At 46.9% G+C, this 8,825-nt stretch overlaps 1 long non-coding RNA gene across 3 annotated transcripts; it reads right to left on the bottom strand.

Moving 5' to 3' along the window:
• Positions 1-460: 460 nt before the first annotated feature.
• LOC106036782 (uncharacterized) lies at positions 461-7,472 on the bottom strand. 3 transcript variants are annotated; one of them, XR_010833982.1, is made up of 3 exons: positions 4,501-7,472; positions 2,768-3,094; positions 461-1,697 (listed from the first exon to the last, which is right to left on the bottom strand). It is a non-coding gene; the product is annotated as an uncharacterized lncRNA (long non-coding RNA). The 3 variants fall into 3 exon arrangements; XR_010833981.1 differs by having other exon boundaries at positions 2,819-3,094; XR_010833983.1 differs by having other exon boundaries at positions 461-3,094; positions 4,501-4,688; positions 4,963-7,472.
• Positions 7,473-8,825: the final 1,353 nt, after the last annotated feature.

Genomic DNA, 8,825 nt, shown 5'->3' with positions numbered 1-8,825 from the left:
GGATTTTCCCCGGGGAAGCTCTCTCTCAGGTGCTGGAAGGCCTGGCCCTGTCTGCAGGGAAAGCACAGGAGAAAGCCCTCTCCAGCAGGAGCACCAGGTCTCACCAGAGGTACCAAAACCTGTGCCGCAAGGTGAGCTGCATATGGCCTAGCGAGAGCTTTTACGGGGCCTGCAGGAGCCCTGCCAGCTTTGGGTTCGCATCCGGAGCTGCTTGAAGTGGAACACGCCACCACACAGAGCGACCAGGCTTCAGAAAATGGATCGAGCTCCAGACTGAAATCTTAGTATCTTCTGAGATACAGATCACAGAGTTTTGATCAATAGCCATGCTATAATTGCAAATGTGTTCTTACAGTTGAGCATGCTGTGTTCCTAATACCCCAGATACTTTGGTGGGTTTGATTGATATGGAATAAAAGTAAAGCCAATGAACCACCATCTGTATTTACTTGTTTGATGTATGTGTTTTTATTAAATTCCAAAACAACTCATGAAAAACAGTGTTTTAGGTTTTTCTTTGCACACCAATACAACATATGTATGTGGTGATTTGAAAAAAATAAAGGAAAAAAGCTATTTTTAAAGACCACAACAAAAAATTATTCAAAACAGCACATTTTAAAGCTAAATTACTAAAAAATTCCCTTTAAAGTAGAAAAAAATAAATTCAAAACAAAGATTCATCAATCTTCTTGCATTAGAAGAAATAGCTGAAGTGGACTCTGCTTTCTGAAAATTGAAATAAAACCCCAAAGTGTGGATCAAAAAGCCTCGCTCTATACCTTTGAAGCAAACGGGAACATTGCTAGTCATTTCAGTGGGCAGCAGAGCTGGACACTGCATTAGACAGAGCATGTCTTGCACTCATAGTCTAACACTGAAACAGCTGTGGGTTGGGGGACTTGATGGGGTTGTTTCTGCAGCTGCTATCAGATGAGAATTCAGACATTGTGCGATGATTTAGCAATCCAGAGCCTCACCCAAGCTCCAGTAACATCAGCCGGGGTCCTTCCTCCAGCCTTGGTGGTTCCTTGCAGGAGACAAAGCCAGTCTTCTGAAGCTGTCCCACTGCCATGCATTAGTAATCAGTTTCCTTGCTTTCCTTTGGAGTTCAGGGGATGAGGTCAGCCCTGCCACACTACTCCTCACGACCATGACCGGCAAAGGGGAACTTCAGATCTGACAGGCAGGTATTGCAGAAGAAAAAGAAGGTCTCAGCTGGCTGCCCTCGGGCTGTGTGCCAGCAGGACCGGCCGCTGGCCTCCTGCCCTCAGCTCCTCTCAGGAATACCCCTGGAAATGCAATTTCTGAAGATGTCACGGTTTCAGTCACAAGTGCTGCAGGCATACTGCTTTTGCTCAGGTCCAGAAACATCACTCAAAGCAGCTGAGAATTGGCTGTGGAGTGCAGGCATCCGCTGCCACCTCTGCTCCCTGCACTGCAGGGCAGCAAGAAGTCTACATAAGCCCCTGATTCCCCCAAATGTCCATCAAACGCTATTTCAGTGACCACATTTCCTTTTGCAAGGCGCTCTGACTGTCCTGCTTCATCAGGCTCAGGTGCACGGCACGGAGCCCATCCCGCTCCCCCTCCCGGGGCTGCGCGCCCCCACGCAGCGGGGAGCTTCTGCAGGGGAGGTGGTGGGCCGCCTGGCAGCCCCGCTGGGTGGGCAGTCAGAGCCACCAAAGGGTCTCAACCTGTAAAAAAAAAAATAGAACAAAACAATCCTAGTGTACTTATGTTTCTTCAGGAAGGAGTTTATATCATACGGGCAGCAAACGCGCTATTCGCAATCCAGAAGTTGCTATGGCAACTTGGCAAGAACCTTTAAAAAAATTACACAGCAAACAGTCAAAGAAAACGTAAACGTATACGAGAGGAGTCCCTAAGCACATCTAAATTAAGTAGTGGCCGAATGAGTTCCTTTTTTCTTCTCTGTCCTCCTAGGAAATGTTGCCTTACCAGCCTTTTCTTTGCTGCTGCTTATTTTTAATTTACACCCTATCTGTCTCTTCACCATCGATTTCCTACATGGCAAGCCGAGCGTGAGCTCCGTCCACAGATCCCCCTCACCTGTTCCTTGAGGCCGGCTCCTTACCATCCTGGGAAGTAGGCTTACGCACTTTTTTTTTTTTAAATGTCTCAAAATTACCCAGAGAGCCAACATTTTATTTTCAAATATGGTGGACAGTTATGCCTACATTATTTTTAAAATATGTGGGCTTCCATGGCAGGAGTCAACCTGGGAGGACTTTTTTCAAATGCTGTTTTCGCAGGCTGACGAGCTGACCCCTTGTGCTGAGCTGTTACATCTTCCTGGCACTTACAAAAGAGCCAAGATGAGGTTGCATATGCATCTCTCAGCTGAAGTTAAATTCTGAAACGCGTAGAACATGTAAAATTCAAGGTTAATGAAAGGTTTATCTTGCCCATAGGACTGCTCATCAGAAGCAAAGGTAGCTTGTGCAATTACACTGTGATGAGATATTGATTTTTTTTTTTTATTATGATTTCCAATGTTATTTCAATACAGGACAAACCAAAAACAGCCCTGAAAAGCAAAGGCAATGTATGGGCTACGGCCAAGCATCCTAATAGCTGTGAAGTCCACAGGCTCAGAGCGTATTGTTTAGGATAATTATGTTAAGACATGGAATCAAGATTGTTTTATGGTGAGAGACGCAGTGGCTCACCTCCAGCAGCGTGCTGTGCAGTTACTATATTAACTTTGACCACCACTTCTGCTGAACACCCTCGTGTTACTTACTTGTAAATGTATATTAAACACATCGCAGCCCCCGGAACGGCACGAGCTTACCGACCAGCGCTGGCTCGGCACCCAGCTGGGATCGCCTGGCACGGAGATAAAGCCCGAGTCCCCCAGCAGCGGCTGCCCTCTGTCAGCTGCAGGCCACAGCTCCAGACACCCCCGGCGGGCAGGGGGCAGGGGCAGGCACGGGGACAGCCAGCCCTGCGGGGCCACCAGCTGCTTGTCACCACGCGGTACCACGTCACTCTGGGCTCTGCTGCCAGCACTGCTGTGAAGTCTGCCTCTTTGATCACAATAGATCTTCTGCACAGAGCTTGTCTTCTGCTGACAAACAGAAGATTTCCTGTTTACAAATATTTTATAGCTACAAATTATAGCCAAAAAATATGACCACAAAGTAGAAAGTTATTATTGGGGAATTAAAAAAATATACAATTGATTTCTGATCACTGTAAACAACGATCGACATATGAGAATTACATTTTATTGAGCATATTCCTTCTATATTCCCACATTTAAGTTGGATTTGATCTTTTAATTGATCTACAGTGCATTTACATATAAATCTAGAAGTTTGGGGTTGGGAAGACCGCTTTAAAGGAGCGACAGAGGAGATGTAGGAGATGTACTCTGCAGCAAGCTAGGAAAAGGGGAAGTCATAAAATTACTTTAAGTACACTTAAAGAAAAAAGAACGGGCTGCAGTGCCCACACCAGGTGCCAAACGGCTCCGTTTCGTGCCCAGCTGCCAGCAGCCTGCCCAGCACAGGGCAGGGATGCCACGGAGCCCCGGCGGATGCTGCATGCAGCCCTGCACTCGGGGCACCACTATTTATGCCTAAATTAACCAGAGTTTTGTCTTAATTTTTGTTACTGCTTTACAGCTCCAGGAGGAATCAAATTATTAGTTAAGAAATATTTACTGTTGCAAGATTATACATACAGCTTTGTGCTGCCTCCTCCTTATGCCTGCCCTGTGCATATCGCTGCTGAAATGAAATAAAACAGGGGGACACGAAACAGCCACTAAGGCTTATAAAGATACTCCATGGCAAGATACAATATACTTCCTTGGCCTAACGTACAATAAAGTTATGACATGCTGCTGCTAAGTTACGTCTGAGGAGGACACAGAGGCCATTTAGAAATGGCACAAGTTGCACCCCGAGTGTAAGGGATCAGGGGACAACGGTGGGGCTGCAGCAGAGCTGCTCCTTGTCGCTGTTGCTGGACACTGAGCACTTACACATCCAGCCACACGTGCAGAGAGAAAAGGCCAGGCACCCTTAGCAGCAGCTAGCAGGAGCTGTGCCCAAAGCCCCCACAAAACCCCGGGACCTGTCCCACCATTGTGCCCCGCGTGGGCACCGCTCACAGGCTGCTGGCTGCCGGCACCTCCAGCACTGAGCCTGGAAAATGCACGTATAGGTAGGGGAAGGGGCAGAGGGGGGCTTCTTTTTGTTTCAAGGGCTGCCTTTGAAACAATCAAACACGCTTTCAAAATCCAAGGGCTCTGTGTTCCTGAGGATCAGCCCCAACCCCAGCACTCGCTCCTTCGGTTAGCGGCAACCATCAAAGGCTGAACCCTGCGCTGCGAAGCCTCTGGGGCTGCTGCTGCATTTCGCAGAGGTCATTTGTCTCATTATTTCCCTCCCGAAACTGCTCAACGAACCAACACCCCCGCACTCTTTCATTTAACACATTTAAATATTTATAATAATATTAAAATACTTGAACCGCTTTGAAAGAGGTTGTTTGAAAACCACGGGCTCGTCTCCCGCTCCCGTCCATTTCTCACGCCGCAGCCCCCAGGGCTCTGCAGCGCCGATCCACCGCTGCCGGGTGCTGATGTGCTGAGCACTGGGGCCGTGTCCTGCATGCCTGGTGGGCATCCATGGCCACAGGTCTGCTTACAAAACCTGTAAGGAGGCAGAAAGGCTGCGTGGGCTCCAAAACCAAAGGCAGTCCCTACCCCAGCAGCCCCTCCTTCCCCTGCTTTGGGTTCTGTGAAGAACCAAAATGTTTGTTCGGTCCAAAGCACTTGCTACCTATGCTAACTAAATTACCTGGTACTGTAACAAAAATGTTTTATTCATAACTTGTGCAATGCCTGGCACTTGCTTTTCTTTTGGTACATATTAAGCACACATTTAATTTAACTTATTTGAAAGCACTAGAATATTTAGTAATTACCTGAAGTACTTAAGTGGTTTCCATGCTGTTAATATTTTCTTTTCTTTTGCTGTTGAAATAAAGCGACCTGTCCACAGGGACCAGACACCTCCCAGTCCCCATGGCAAGAGCCAGTGGCACGAGGCAGCCACCAGCAGCGTGGGGACGTGGGGCAGGACGCAGGACGCCCTTGCACCCGCTCCCTCGCTGCCTTCTGTTGCTGTGATTCATTGCTTTTTATTTTATGGAAGGACGGCTAAATCTAATCTATTACTGCTGCTTTTTTAAATAACTCCACGTCTCTTCTGGCAGTTTCATTACTTCCAGTGTTCGCTGGCATTAATTTTGTTAGGGTTTAATAATTTAATGAGATATTAAAACGCTAAACGCTTTCCTCCGAGCTGACGACAAAAGAAAACGACCAGGCATGGTTTGGTGGGCTGCACAAAAACCCAAGGTAACTGCACAGGGTTACAGGGGGAGCCCAGCAGGAGCCCCACGCCATGCACCCGCTGCTGCTTGCAGCAGGGCCAGGACAGGAGGGGAGCAAGTCACAAATCCACCTCCTAGCAGCCACTTTCTACAGGGCCAGCAGTATATTTTTCCAAATTTGTTTACTACAATTACACCAAAATAATTACACAAGATAGAAATGGATTCATCCAGCAGTACACCTGAGCTGGCTTTTTTTTCCTCAGACCTCTCTAAGTGCATGTCCAGATCTGCTCACAGAGTTATTTTCTACCTTTGCTTCAAAGCACTCTTACTGCTATGCTTTGGGAATGAGATATATTCAGTAGATGAGTTTTACAAAACCAATTTCTTCCTGAAGCAAAGATACCTGCTAAGAAAATAATCACCCATTATCAAGCCAGATAAAGTTTCATGGAAAAATATATTCACAGTGTTGGGAAATTTGACTCATGTTCTCAAATATCATCACCTCCCTGCAATCACTGTCAAAACAGTTGTAACACTACTGTTATGGCAATCTTCACCAGGTAGTGGTTTTAGGCTTTTTCTCTCAGTGAGGGAGTGCTGAGTCTCTCGACGGCAGGCTATCCAGGCTGGAGCCAAAACATGGAGAGAGACCAGGCTATTTACCCTGAAAAAGCAGTACGTGCCAGATTTCCAAGGGTAGACCATTGCATGGTCAACACAACTTCCTGGCCCTTGTGCAGCACCAGCTGCAGAACGTCACTCGTCTCCGTTTAACCCGCTGACTTGAAGTTGGGCCGCATGCGTGTGCCCACAGGAGCATACAGCCCTGCTTAGAAAACAGAGAAATCCATAGCTTGGGCATGGTATTTCATCCCAGTGATGAATATCCCGTGCTGCTAAGCCATCTGGCTCAGCCTGCCACATGAAAGAGTTCTTCCGCAGGAGCTGTCCTCCCGTGAAACACCTTCCAAGGGCAGAAGCACATCTTCATTGCTCCTGCCTTCACTGCTCTGTAATTAAGGAGAGGATCTTCACAGCTTTGGGCTAAACCCATCTAACACCTCTGGTGTATGCTCCATCTCCTGCACAAATTCAGGCTTGCCTGTGCAGGCTCCGCACACTCCTGTTCAGACAAATTGTGCCGGCGCTGCCCGTAGACTTTTCCACGTGCTGCTCCCTCCACTTGAGGCACAGCTGCAGATGTGCACGTCCCCAGGGGTGGCTGCACGCAGCCATCTGTGGCTCCACAGTTGGCTCTGGACAGTCTTCCATGTAGATGTCGCTGGCAGAAAAGGCAGAGCCGCTAGCCATCCCTGGGCCTCACTCACAAGTAGTTCACAACAGGGTCATAGCATGAAATTAGCTGGGAATGATTTTTAAAGGCTGATTATAGATGAAGGGGTATTGCTCATTTGGGAACTGAACGGGGTGACACACAGGTTACTGGTTTGGCTTCACAAGAGAGATGACAATACTCCTCATTTTTTCTGCTATCATCAAGTTCTTTAGCATTATTCACTGGTTTGAAATACTGAGATTTCACTTCCACGTACATGCCTCCACAGAAAAAAATCTCTTGCTTTTCTCTGTCTGGATCCAGCTCACCAATTCTAACAAAGCATAGAGATAGCCACTATAACCATTTTGATCAGATGAATGAATTCTACATGTTCTCGCAAAGCTTAAAGTAAGACTAAAACTCAGGTTAGTGACCAATTGCCTGAAACATTTGTTTGTATGCTAAAAGATAAAAACAGCTTGTTTCTGCTTCACAGATCATAGTGTTCACCCGTTTCCATTTTAATGTGTCACTGTGGTTCTGTTTGTTGTTCCATAAAAGTTACTGCCTCAAAAAACAAAGACGACAATATTGAAATAGGAAGAAAAAAAAACAAGAAAAATGGGAGGTTTCATTACTGCAAAAGAGACCCAGCTGAGTTACTCAGACTGCTTATCTGGTAATGAAAGGAAGGGGCAAATTTGTTATTTTCCAATAAAATCTGGAAAGCGCACTTCAGAAATGAAATAAAAATTGAAGCTACTTACTGCTCGGCATCTTTGCAAGGGAGGAGCTGATGGGAAGGCACGGTCTGGGAGAGCCAGCACAGAACTGCTCGCCAGCTCCAGGTTCTGCGGAAATTCAGCTACTTACCTGCTGAAAGTTTCCACTCTTATTACCAGATGATTTAGAGAAGAACCCTTATTTTAATAAGGCCCATCTTTGACGCCGCTTATGGTTTGATGCCCACCCGGGAGCTGGGCAGCACCTGCCTGATGCCCACACACGGCGGGGCTCGGTGCGGGTCGTAGGAGACGAGGCGCGTTGAGCCATGCAGCCGACCTCCGCTGGCACTCTAACTGGATGACCTCAAAAGCAAAAGATACTGTGAAAATGAACTCTCTCATGTTGTTGTCACCTCTCACTTTCAAATGAATATGAGAAAAACACAGGAATAACGCTTGTTCCACCAGAAGTCACCAGGTAAGCCAACAGATACAGCTCCACAATCATTAAAAAGTCTAGGAAAAGAGGAGCAAGTTGACCAGGTCTAAATGTTTGAGCTCAAACACGAGTCTTTGCTCATGTCTGGGACTCATTGAGGCTAAGTATGTCCAAGCCAAAGGCTGGCGCACCCCATGGCAGCTCCGCCGGCAGGGTGCTCCCTCTTGGTGGGTTCGTGCACTCCCCATCCTACAAACGCAGGGAACAGCCTGGACATCTGAGCGCTGCCTGCTCCAGGCTGACACCCAGCAGGCGCTCTCAGGAGCTTCATGAGCATCAAGAGACCTTAAATAATGATGACCTTTCCTTACGAATCGACAGAAGCGAAGACAAAAAGCACTTCAGGCACTTGCTCTCTGGCAGAAGGGGATTCACAAATGTGGCCCAGTTCAGTTCAGTCAATTCTCAAAAGCAAAGAAATTCCTCACGCGTAACTGCGGGGCAGGGATCAATGCAGCGGTGCCGGACAAATGGCCCGCTTCGCAGCCAAGACCTCCTTCATCTGGGAAGCATGATCGAAAGCAAAAAGGGATCACACGGCTGCAAAGTTTGTTTGTGCACTGCCTAAAATAAAGTCAGGAAAAAAAGGTGATATAATACTATTTCCTTGCAAAATGTCCAGCGCTGCCCTAGATCATGGTAAAAACTCATCCAAAGGGTAGTTCAGGGTTCAAAGAGAAGCCCAGGACTGCAACACAGAAAAGCGGTGAGGCATGGATAAAAGTATATTTTCTACTAATATTCCTCCCTCTGTATCTATGAGTATTAGGTATATTAGATGCCGCTAATATTCAATGCCAATCACAAATTATCTTCTTTTTTTTAATCAGATTGTGACTGTCTTTATAAGCCAGCCTATCTCCTGTACAAAACATCTGAAATTCTTCCACCTACCCCATGCTTTATACTGACACTACTTTAGCAAATTGCTTACCACAGG

Source organism: Anser cygnoides, chromosome 10 (assembly GCF_040182565.1).
Source record: "Anser cygnoides isolate HZ-2024a breed goose chromosome 10, Taihu_goose_T2T_genome, whole genome shotgun sequence".
Lineage (NCBI taxonomy): Eukaryota > Metazoa > Chordata > Aves > Anseriformes > Anatidae > Anser > Anser cygnoides.
The sequence above is the reverse complement of the archived record's forward strand: the minus strand, read 5'-3'. Positions and strand labels throughout refer to the sequence as shown.